At 41.2% G+C, this 12,986-nt stretch overlaps 1 pseudogene; it reads left to right on the top strand.

Annotated features, from left to right (window-relative positions):
- The first annotated feature begins 9,036 nt into the window (after positions 1-9,036).
- LOC102854042 lies at positions 9,037-11,855 on the top strand (annotated as a pseudogene).
- Positions 11,856-12,986: the final 1,131 nt, after the last annotated feature.

Genomic DNA, 12,986 nt, shown 5'->3' with positions numbered 1-12,986 from the left:
CAACAATCTGTGTTTTGCATATGACACAACCCTGCTTGCTGAAAGTGAGGAGGATTTGAAGTGCTTGCTGCAGAAGGTCAAGGTATGCAGATTAAATATAGATTGAAGCTCAACATCAAGAAAACAAAGATTCTCACCTCTAGGTCGATTAGGAACATTATTTATAGATGGTGAAGAGATTGAGATTGTGAACAGCTTTAATTTACTTGGCTCCACAATTAACACTCTTGGTACCAGCATCCAGGAAATTAAAAGGTGAATTGCATTCAAAAATTCTGTTGTTAGGACACTTTCCAAAGTACTGAAGAGCAACGGTGCCAGTATGGACACTAGGTGCGCCTAATACAGGCCATGGTTTTGCAATTACTTGCTATGCATCAGAGAACTAGATAACGACTAGGGATGATAGAAGGAGAATTGATGCCTTTGAGCTGTGGTGTTGGAGTATTAAATATACCATGGACTGCTAAGAAAACGAACAGGTTCATATTAGAGAGGGTGAAATCAGGCTGCTCCTTGGAGGCAAGGATTTTGAAGCTTTGTCTGACGTACTTTGGACAGATGGCATGGAGGGGCCAGTTCTTAGAGAGGACTCTAAGAGGGCTCATAATGCTTGGGGTCATGAGGGTAGGAGTGTAAAAGACAGTAAGATTGGCACAGGATAGATCAGAATTTAGGACACTGTTGTACATAGGGTCAGTATGTGTTGCAGGCGACTCGACAGCACATAACAACAATAACAACATCTTAAAAATTATTTTGCTTGCTAATTTCTGCATTCTCTTCCATTTTCTTTGGAAGGAGCACAAATATGGAATTCTTCCAATGTGGAGCCAGGTAACTCTTACAACTCACTTGGCATGCATGAATGAGTACTCCCAAGGCTGCCTCTGTTTATTGAAATGGCTCAGTCGGTATTCTGTCAATTTCTGGACCCTTATTTTTTGCCAAAGCCAACAGCACAACTTGGATTTCTTCTCCCAGTGTCATGCGTTCTTCATAATAGTTTCATCCTGAAATGGTTTAATGCCCATCAATTCTTTTTTTGGTTGTTGTTGTTGTTTGGGGCTGTTTTTTTCTTCTTACCGAGGATTATTTTATTTTTTTTTTTAATTTTATACTGACTTACAGAGTTGAATACACTGCTTTTCACAAAAGATCCTTACCATTTCCTTCACCCCACCCATCCATCAAATTGTGCAATGCTATGATTAACAGCCCTGTGTTTCATTCATATGTTTTGTTATGTGCCATTGAGTTGTTTGCAACTCATAGTGACCCTATGTCCAAAAGCCCTAAACCATGCTCTATCCTGTGCCAGTGACACTGTCTCTGACATACCCATCCCGAGTACCCCAGCCACTGAATCAATCCACCTCATAGAGGGTCTTCCCCTCCTGCGCTGTCCCTCTACTCTACCCAGCATGATGTCCCTCTCTAAAGACCCGTCTCTTCTTACAACATGTCCAAAGTATGTCAGGCGAAGCCCCAGAATCTTTGCCTCCAAGGAGCAGCCTGGTTTAACCCTCTCTAGGATGAATCTGTTTGTTTTCTTGGCAGTCCATGGTACATTCAGTACTCTTCTCCAGCACCACAGCTCAAAGGCATCAATTCTCCTTCTATCCTCCCTAGTCATTGTCCAACTCTCTGATGCATAATAAGTGATTGCAAAAACCATGGCCTGTATCAGGCGCACCTTCATCTGCAAAGAGACATCGTTGCTCTTGAGTACTTTAGAGAGGTCCCTAACCACAGACTTTCCCATAGCAATAATGATAAAATCAATAGTAAATATACACAATGTATATGAATGACTGCATAAAATATAATGTATATGAATGAATATTTATTACTATTTTTATAATTATTTAATATTAATCAATGCCTTTTATCATCCTGTTTCACGTTCCCTTTGCACTTACCTACTCCTTTACCCTGGTCCATCCATTTAATCTCTCATGCCTCAGTGTTTTCCCCTCCTCACCTCTATTCCCCTTCTACATTTGCTTTTGAACAGTTGCGCATATCTTGTTCTTATTTGCACATGCAGTGACCATATTGTCCTTTCATCAATTCTTCCTACATTGATTCTCTCTTGTCCTTTTCCTCTGAAATGTGCATTATATTTCTGATCCTCCCATCCCTTCATCTTCCATTTATCTTCCAATTTTCACATCAGTGGTCTTATGCAGCATTTGTCCTTTTGTGATTGAGTTATTTCTCTCAGCATAATGTCTTCTGGTCTTAGTCATACTATTTCACTACAGTGACTCTGCATATTCCTTCCGTCTCCTTTCACATGTTTCATGCCATGCAATATTTTTCCATAGAGTCCTTCAGTCTTACAACTCCAGCTTGAATTATTTCTTTAGTTCCTTCAGTTTGAGAAATATCAAGAGCGTCATTTTCTTTTACTTTCTAACTTGAGGTCTTTGTGTATTTCCTTATAATACTTTGTCTTCTCACTTTATCTCTTCAGTTCTCTTCATAATTTTTTCCTTTTGCTTCTCTGCTTTCAAAAGCAAGTTTCAGGGCTGCTTTTGAAATTTTTTTTGGTTTTCTCTTTTTTCCTGTGTTTTATGACTTTTTGCCCGTTTCATGTATGATGGTCTTGATGCCATCAAATACTTCCTGTGGTTCAGCACTGTTAAACACTGTTCACCGTAAAATAGTCTTCAATGAGTCAAATGCATTCACTCATGAGAGGGTCTGTACATTTAGTTGGGTGAGACTCAAGGTCATGTTTTGGTTCTTTTGCGCTTGTTTTGATTTTCTTCACTTTGAATCATAATTTGCATATAAGCAAATTGTGGTTGATTCCAAAAGCAGCCCCTGACCTTCTGACAGCTGATACTGAGTTTACTGAGTTTCTCCTTTGTGTCTTCCACAGATATAGTTGATTGGATTTCTGTGTTCACTATCAGGAAATAGATAGATAGATAGATAGATAGATAGATAGATAGATAGATAGATAGAGAGATAGATATGTAGATATAGGTATTTTCCGTGACTAAGTCATTTGTGGTGTCAGATTTTTCCACGCAGTCTCCAGCTTCATTTTTATCACCAAGACCACAATTTCTAACTACACATTCTTTTTGTTTCTAACTTTTCATTCTAATTACTAGTTGTTACTAATGCATTTTTAATGTTTGGTCAATTACAAATTGCATCATTTTATACAAATCCTCCATTTTTTTCCATCTTTAGTAATTGGTACATGTATTTGAGTAGTAGTTTCATTAACAGGTCTTTTATTCTTGTAGACATTATGCTGTCCCTGATAGTATTATAATTCAGCTGTTGTTCCTGTTATGTACTATTGAGTCAGAGCCTACCCATGACTAACCCTACAGTGGGTTTTCAGAGGCGGTGATTCACGCAAGTGGATTCATACTGGATTCTCTAAGTGTACACTAGTAGAGATCTTGAAATGTTCTTTTTTTTTTTAAGTCATACCACTGCAGTAAACCATCTTTATCTGATTCAAAATACCTAATATCATTCTATCTCGATTCACTTATGCCTAGAATATTGATCTTTATATATTCCATTTCATTTTTTAAAAAACTTCCAATTCTCTTAGGAAGCTCTGATGGCCTAGTTGCAAGAAGCTGCACTGCAATCCCAGAAGTATGTGGTTCTAATCCACCAGATACTCTGCTGGAGAAGGAGAACCAATCTCCTCTTGTACCAGTCAGATCTGATTTGATGGTACATACACAAAAAATAATTTTAAAAAATAAATTAAATTAAAAAAAGAAAAAAGTTTCCAATCCTCTTAGATTCATACTTCATACATTTCTTATTTTAATTATTTATGAATATTTACACCCATTGCCTCTTATTCTGAGTCATATCACATCAGCAAACAAGTCTTCCATTGGGTAGAAACTTTCCTCCATCCATACCATCCACAGAAAGGTAGACTCTTTTTGATAAATCATCTTTCCTTCACTCTTATTTTGAATAAGTTCCTACAAATTCAAGGTTTGAGTTGCAATACTTAAGGATCCTGAAGGCAGAAAGTTGAATGACACAGGAAACATCAAAAGAAGATGGAAGGAATACACAGGGGCGTCATACCAAAATGAACTGGCTGGCAAAAAGAACTTCATGAAAGAACATATGAGCAAGAGCCGATGGTGACGAAGGATGAAGTTCAAGCTGTTCTGAAGGATTTGGCAAAAAACAAGGCCCCAGGAATTGATGAATACCAATTGACATAGTTCAGCGAACAGACGCTGTCCTGGACTCACTCACCAGGTTATGCCAAGAAATCTGGAGGACAACTACCTGACCAGCTGACTGGAAGAGATTTGTATTTATTCTAATTCCAATAAAAGGTGACCTAACAGAGCATAGCAATTATTGAATGATATCAATGCTATCACATGCAAGCAAGATCTTGCTGAAGATTATCCACAAACTACTGGATACAGAACATCAACAGAGAACTGCTAGATGTTCAGGCTGGGTTTAGAAGAGGTCAGGACACTAGGGACATTATAGACAACGTTAGATGGATCTTAGTTGAAAGCAGAGAGTACCAGACGAATGTTTATATGTGTTTCATTAACTATGCAAAGGTATTTGACTGTGTGGATTACAGCACATTGTGGCTAACATTGAGAAGAATGGAAATCCCAGGACACTTAATTGTGCTTATTTGAAACCTATACTTGGATCAGAAAGCAGTAGTCAGAGCAGGGAAACACTGGTTCTGAATCAGGAAAACTGTGCATCAGGGATGTATCTTATCTCTGTACGTTTTCAATCTGCTTGTAGAACAGAGTATCTGGGAGGCTGGACATTATAAGGAGGAATGTAGCATCAGGATTGGAGGAAGACACATCAACAACCAACCTGTGTTATGCAGATGACACAACCTTGCTTGCTAAAACTGAAGAGGACGTGAGGCATTTGCTGCAAAAGGTCAAGGATTGTGTTCTTCAATATGGATTGAAGCTCAATAGCAAGAAAACAAAGATTCTCACCCCTGGCCAATTGTCAGCTCCCTGATGGATAAAGAAGAGATTGAGATTGTTGATAACTTCAGCTTGCTTGGTTCCACAGTCAACACTCTTGGCACCAGCAGTCAGGAAATCAGAAGACGAATTTCATTAGAAAAGTCTGCTGTCAGAGACATCTTTAGATACTGAGGAGCAACGATGTCAGTCTGGAGACAAAAGAGACTAAAGTGTGCTTGATCCAGGCCATGGTCTTCGCGGTAATTTATTATTCATCTGAGAGCTGGACAATAACTAAGAATGATCAAAGGATCAATGTCTTTGATTTGTGGTGTTGGAGAAGACTTAAACATACTGTAGACTGCTAGGAGAATAAATAGGTCTCTTCTGGAGCAGGTGAAAACAGGCTGCCTGCTGGAGAGAAGGATTTCGAGGCTCTGTCTCACATGTTTTGGCATGTGGCCAGTATCGTACATTGTTTGGAGAAGGACATCTTACTTGGAAGGGTGGAAAGACAGCACAGGAGAGGAAGAGTTAGGATGAGATGGATTGACTGGAAAAATGGAATTAGGTTTGCCAGACACGATGCGATTTCCTTAGGATGGGGCAGGTTTCAGAGCTAATGTACATAGGGTCATAGGCAGCTGTATGGGACACAACAACACCCACCTTAAGGCGTCGTCATCCGGCTCTCTACTGGATAATGTTCTGCTGTTATTCACGGGGTTTTAAAGAGTTCCTTCTTTCAGAAGCAGATGGCCACTCTTGTTTCCTCGTCTGTCTTATTTGGAAGCACCACTGGAACCTTCTCCTCATGGTTTACCCTCCTGGTATTTGACAGGTCAATGACGATGACACAACTTCCAGCGTCACAGCGATGTGCACGCCCGCCACTCACTCCCACACTGCCACTGAGTCAGAACCAGTTCATAGCCGACCAGCCAGTGAATTTTGAAAGGCTTTAAATCACACAGGAAGAGACTTCCCCTCTTCCTTCCATAGAGGAGGCAGTGGATTCTAACCACCTGCCTTCAGATTGGCAGCACAGAGCTCCTCCTTACCCACTGGGCTGGACAAGTGGTGTGGTTCTATATAAGAGAGCATAACCCTTGTGTGTCACAGTGAGATATCAAACTTTGCATACAATGTCTCGTTAACCCTCTAAAAAATCCTAACTAATTTTATTAATTCAGGTCTAAATGATTCCAAAGTTCCTTCCCCAGCACCACAGCACCTTCTTTCAGTTCAGCCATGCTTTGTGTTGATAGTTTTCAACTTTGATTAACATTAATATCGCCTGTTATTATGTGCTGTTGAGTCACCTGCAACTCATAGCAACCCTTTGTACAACAGCTCTGAAGCCTGCTCTGTCCTGAGCCAGTCTCACTGACTATGACACACCTATCCCTCTTGCCCCAGTTACTGTATCAATCCATCTCATCTGACGTCTTCCTCTTCTGCTCTATCTCTCCACCTTTTTGAGCATGATGTCCTTCTCTAAGGACAGGTTCCTTCTGGCCACATGACTGAGAGTTTAAAAATCCTAGCCTCTGAAGAGAATCTTGGCTTCACCTTCTCCAAGACAGACCTATTTGTTTTTGTTTTTTTTTTTTTTTTTTTTTTTTTTTAGACCTATTTGTTTTCTTGGCGGTCCATGGTATGTTCAGGACTCTTCTGCAGTACTACAACTCAAAAGCATTAGTTCCTCTTTTGTCATCCTTAGTCATTGTCAAACTCTCTGAAGCATAGCAATTAATCATGAAGACCATGGCCTGGATCAGTCGCACCTTTGTTTCTAGACTAACATCATTGCTTTTTTAGTAAACTGGAGAGGTCCCTGACAGCAGATTTTCCCAGTTTAGTTTGTCTTCTGATTTCCTGACTTCTGGTGCCAAGAGCATTGATTGTGGAGCCAAGCAAGCTGTAATTGTTGGCAACCTTAATCTCTTCTCCATCTATCATGGTGCTACCAATAGGCCCAGTGGTGAGAATCTTTGCCTTCTTGATGTTGAGCTTCAATCCTTATTGAAGACTATAGGCCTTGATCTTCTGCAGCAAATGCTTCAAATATTCTTCAGTTTCAGCAAGCAAGTGCCATCTGCATAATGTAGATTGTTGATGAGTCTTCCTCCAATCCTGATGCCACGTTCCTCTTCATAAAGCCCAGCTTCCCAAATGATCTATTCTGTATATAGAATGAAAAGGTATGGAGACAGTATGCATCCCTTATGTACTCCTTTCCTGGTTTTGAACCATGCAGTGTTTTCTTGCTTTGTTCTGAGGAGTGCTTCCTGGTCCAAGCATAGGTTTTGCATAAACACAATCAAGTGTTCTAGGATTCCCATTTTCCTCAAGATTAGCCACAATTTGTTGTGATCTACACACTCAAATGCCTTTACACAGTCAATGGAACACAGGTGGATGTTCTTCTAGTACTCTTTGCTTTCTGCCAGGATCGATCTGACATTGACAATCATGGCTCTAGTCCCACGATCTCTTCTAAACCCAGCTTGTATTTCTCGTAGTTTTCTGTCAATGTTTCAGTCCTTTCTGGAACATCTTCAACAGGATTTTGCTAGTGTGTGATATTAGTGATATTGTTTGATAATTTCCAAGCTCTTTCTGGTCACTTTTTTTGGGGAATGGGAAAAAATTGGGTCTCTCCCAATTAAACAATTAACAAACCACATGTCTTTCAGCAAATGCATAGGTAAACAAACTATGTTCCATGTGAACAAAGGCATATGTTTCAACAATAAAGAGGAATGAACTACTGATACAGACAACAGAAGGTGCCAGACTTTTAAGATTCTCATTACATATGAAAAGGCAAAATTTTTGTAACAGTGGATAACAGGGACTTGGAACTAGCACAGGGGACTGTTTTGGGGTGGTGGGCCTGCTTTGACTAAGTGTTGATCACAGGAATCTATACATATGCTGAAAATTATGGGACTATATATACATAAAGACATCCATTTCACTGTACTTTAATACAAAAAGTAGAACACATTTTGAGAATCAATGGAAGATTTTACAACTTGAAGAATATGATTAATGTCACTAATTACATAAGTAGAAATGTTTGAGTAAGTATAGGATATGCTGTGTATCTTGATTATAATAACAAAATAAAATTTTTTAAGTCAATGGATTAAAAAAAAAAAGAGCCAACACCTAGAACAATGTTCCAAGTTTATCATCTAATGATCTATGACCTTGTAAGGTGAATTCTGCTACACGGTCAGGGTGGAAAAGCACAGCTGTCATCGAACCACTGTCCTCAGCTTTCCAAGGCACTAAAGAGAAGCAAGTTTTCCAGGGGGCGGCTCAGCCTTGCTGTCTGAATCTGGGCTACCACCTCCTTACCAGTACTGACCAGTGGCTTCTTGTTCCTTCTTATCAGTCCAAGATTCAATTCCCTTGTCTTGGCGTATTTAGTTCATCTTGCTTCCTTCATTGACAAGCTAACTCAGCAGTTCTTTCTAGTTTAGGATGTGATTTGTCTCCTATTCACACACACTATGACTTTGGGTAAGGAAAAACCCCTGAAAACATTGTCCTCCATTTGTAGACTCAGTCTCCCTCTTTTGAAGAGTTCTTGCTAAGCAAGGGGAAGCAGACAGATATAAAATCCACAGTCTTGACATCTGTCAGTGTTTTCACAATTCACACTGTTAGTAGACCACCCGTACTGTCCACTGTGCGGACGGTGACTGCTGTAGAACTGTTTAGGGGTTTCCAGGGCTCTAAGTCTTTATGGAAACAGCCTGCCACATCTTTCCTCAGAGGATTAACTCCTAGTTTTGAACTCTGGACCTTTGTTTAGGAACTGAATGTCTCTGGTGCCACTGCTGCTCTCATGTGTTGGTGTGGACACACAGTGAGTGTTCACAAGCAAGACTGTCAGATCCCAGCAGAAGCCTGGCTGCATGGCAGTACCTAGACCGAGACAGTGAGCACATTGGTCAAAGTTGACTACTCACGTTCCATTAATGTCTTTTACAAATTACTTTTCTAATTAAGTGTCTGCTTATTAAAGATGCAATCTGTCACTGCATGGGTGATGCCCAACTGCATTCCGTCTCCTCTTTCCTTCGTCCAGATGTTGTTTACTGAAGTGTGGCTCTTCTGCATTCTATGCTGCGATTCCTCGCCTGAAGCTGGCTTGCCAGAAGGTGCCCAGCCGCCTGATGACCACTGGACAGCGAACTTCAGGACCTCTGGCTTAGAACTAGCTGTTGGTTTTGTTAGGCTGAGTTAGAACATTTCTATTCTCCTATAGATTTGGAAAATTGTCTTTTCCTATGAATAGTTCTTCTGGTCCCACTTGTCCTGCAGGCCCATAATTTCCCACACTGTGGTAATTTCTGTGTTGCTGTGATTCTGGAAGCTGCACTGATATTTCAATTTCTAGCAAGATTATCCAGGGTGGACAGGTTTCATCAAAACTTCCTTGTAAAGACAAACTGGGAACAGAGACTTATTTTTGAAAAACCATCTGTGTAATACTCACTTACCTCTGACTTTTGCATATGGTTAACGGATTCTATTAGTCACCAAAGGTTGGAGGTTCAAGTCTATAACGAGGAGCCTCAGAAGACAAGACTGGCAATCTAATTCTGAAATACCACATATTTAAAACTCTACCAAGAACTTTAACTCTAATATATATATAAGGTTTCTTTTAGGTAGAAAAAAAAATTAAGAACAACTGATTATGTGCTTTATTATACCAAACACTTAATTTCCTTAGATATCTCCAGAAAATTTAAATAGGAGCCACTATGTGCCGTACTGAGGCAATCTGGGGTTGCTGTGATGCTGAACCTTGCCTTTTGTGTCTTAAATACCATAACGGTTGCCCATGGTGGACAGTGTTTGGTGGAACTCCCAGTTTAAGACAGGTTTGGAAGCAGGAGTGGCATCCACTTCCTAAACTACATGTCTATGGAAACTCTATGTACTTGGAGAAATGACGACAGTTATAGAAAGACTTCAGGTCTTTTGTTTATGAGTCATCATCGACTAAACGGCAATCAACAACAACAACACGTGCAAGTCACAGTGTAACACAGTACAGCCGAAGGTCACCGTGCCGGTCCTCAGAGTCGGTCAGATAAAGCCAGTGTAGTCACTCTCCTGTCTCACGGTTCACCCGCCCCAAAGCATCACTCACAGCAGGTCCACAAGCTGACCCCCACCCAGGTCCTCAGTCATGCAGCGAAGCTCAGTGAGTTCTCCACGTCAGTTTCTACATTTCACAACTATTTCCTGCGCCTTTCCTCAGTGTCAGGCAGCAGCTTCGTTATTGAGCAGAGATCTGATGCCACAGAAGCAGCTTTAGGGCCTGCCCTGCGGGCGGAGACTGCTCGGTCCTTCCGTTCCCTTGTTTTATCTTTTGGGGGCTGTCTTAGAGTTTCAGATGATGCAAGAGGTTCCACTCTTGGCTGCTCACTTCAAAGTTTGAGCTCACCCACCAGCATCTTAGAAGACAGGCCTGATGACCTTCTCCTTTTCAGGTCTTTGATACACAGGAGATAACAACAAGTACAAACCAACTTGATAGTGACTGGTTAGCTCTTTTGGTTTTATTCAGCTCCTTAATCTGTCTGAGGGTGACGACACTTCTGTAAACTTCAAGTCATTATGGCCATTTACAAGCGTGGGGAGCTGTTACTGGGTTAGAACAAATACGTGAAGGAAAAGAGTCAGTCTTAAATGCCAGCCCGTTCATCCTTCTCTTCCTCTGAAACCTTGAAGCTGCATCTAGTGTGGGGATGAGAAGACTCACTTTCTATGGCTTCCAAGAAAAGTTGAGTCACGAGCATCACCTGAACTTGCACTCAGGAAGGGAGCAAGGGCCATTACCACTTTGTCGTATCAAGTTCATTCGTTTCTCATTCCTTCTGAGCTGGGCAGACCATGGATCGATATTGGAATCTATAGTCAAGTTTGTTTAGTCTTCTTACTTCACAGTGCTAAAGGCTTTATACTCCCCTCCTGGTTGTGTGTTCCAGATGCCAAGCTCCATAAAAGTATTTTTGACACCAGCACAGAGGAGGAAAGCTTGCAGGGCACATAATGACCAAAGTTCTACTCCACACACTAAAACACACATGCAAATAAGCTGCTGAGTCAACAGTCCAGTCTCGCTGCAGCCACTACAAGCTCCAGTCCTGACTCTCTGCACCAAATGACACATCTGTATTCTCCGCTGTGGCTCTGCTTCCCATTTCTCTAGGCTTTTACAGAGGATCATTTCCAAGGTCCTTTGCAGATGGATGTACAAAGTGAGGAGCTGGATGACCTAAAAGATGGTCTTAGGGGAAAGCTAAAGAGAATACTTCTTGGTAGTTTTATCAATTCCTGAAAGTTTCAAGTCAACGTGTAAGTGTACTTTCTACGAAGAGGGCACCGAAAGCGAAGAAGGAAGCCCTGCCCCTCCCAAAATTGAATGAAGCCAAAGCGAAGGCATTAAAGGCCAAGAAGGCGTCCTGAACGGCATCCACAGCCATAAAAAAAGAAGGTCCACATGTCACCCACCTTCCGGCGGCCTAAGATGCCAAGACACTCCGAAGGCAGCCCAAATACCCCCAGAAGAGCACCCCCAGGAGAAAGAAGCTTGGCCACTCTGCCATCATCAAATTTTCCCTGACTACTGAGTCAGCCATGAAGAAGATTGAAGATAACAACACACTTGTGTTCACTGTAGATGTCAAGGTCAACAAGCACCAACTTAAACAAGCTGGAAAGAAGCTCTGTGACATTGATGTAGCCAAGGTCAACAATTTTTTTAGGCCTGATGGAGAGAAGAAGGCCTATGTTCGACTTGCTCCTGACTATGATGCTTTGGATGTTGCCAACAAAATTGGGATCATCTAAACTGAGTCCATCCAGCTGGCTAATTCTAAGTACAAATTTTTCTCACCATAAAAAAAGAAAAAGTGTAAGTGTAATAGTTGTACAGTAAACTTCAGCTCTAATCAAAATAATAGAACCCACTAGATCTCTCCACCTGATAGGCGAGTGGCATTGGCAACATGGATAGAAGCAAATTCCCTAAACACAGTTGTGTTGTGTAGTTTAAACTATGCTGAACCCCTTCACCTTTTTTCTCCTTAATAAACTCTGGAGTCAGCTTTATTGTCCCCACTTCACTAACAAACACATTTGACAAGGACACAGAGAGGCAGGCAGTGCATTTGTCCCGGCCACAACATCTTTTCCCAAGAAGGGCCAGCCACGTAGAAACCAATCTCTGCCTCTAAAGTCTGAGTTGTTTCTAACATCCTGTGTCAACCAAACCCAAACACAAATGACACTGCCATCAAGCCACGGGTTTCTGGGTGGGTCTGTGGAATAGTTAGTGGATCCCAACTGTTTACCTTTAGGTTACAAGTGAGGTCAATTTTTGTTTTCAATTTTACAACCAGGTGTGTGTTGAGTATCACTCCTCCGATTTTACACCTGAATAAAGGTGACATGATTGGTGAAGTAAGAGCTTAGCAAAAACAAGAGAAACACTCCCTGAGCTGAACTGACACCAGTCACGATAACATATTGAAACAAGTCAGTGATTAGGTGGGTGAGGACTGGGCAGCACTGCTTTCTCTTATACAAACGACTGTCATGGGACTTCACCAGCTCTTATAGCACCTAACAACAGCAACCAAATGACACCTCACAAATCTGTCTGCGGCCATGGCTAAGAGCTAAGGAAGTGGAACTGAAAGAGGGGTGGGGTGGAATTACCTAACCTGTTCTTTACAGCTAAAAGGAAAACTAAATAGCTTGGGTCAAAAATTAAAAGCATAAGTTCCTTGTTTTTCAATGCAGCATTATATTCCATTGTGTGAATATACCACAGTTTTTCTGTCCATTTGTTTGTTGATGGGCACTTGGGTTGTTTCCAGCTCTTCGCTGTTGTGAACAAAGCTGCAATAAACGTGGGTGTGTATATATCTGCTTGGGTAGCAGTTCTGGTCTCTTCAGGATATATTCCCAGTAGTGGAA

The sequence above is a fragment of the Elephantulus edwardii genome, unplaced genomic scaffold (genome assembly GCF_000299155.1).
Source record: "Elephantulus edwardii isolate Elephantulus edwardi_28Jun2011 unplaced genomic scaffold, EleEdw1.0 scaffold00002, whole genome shotgun sequence".
Lineage (NCBI taxonomy): Eukaryota > Metazoa > Chordata > Mammalia > Macroscelidea > Macroscelididae > Elephantulus > Elephantulus edwardii.
The sequence above is the reverse complement of the archived record's forward strand: the minus strand, read 5'-3'. Positions and strand labels throughout refer to the sequence as shown.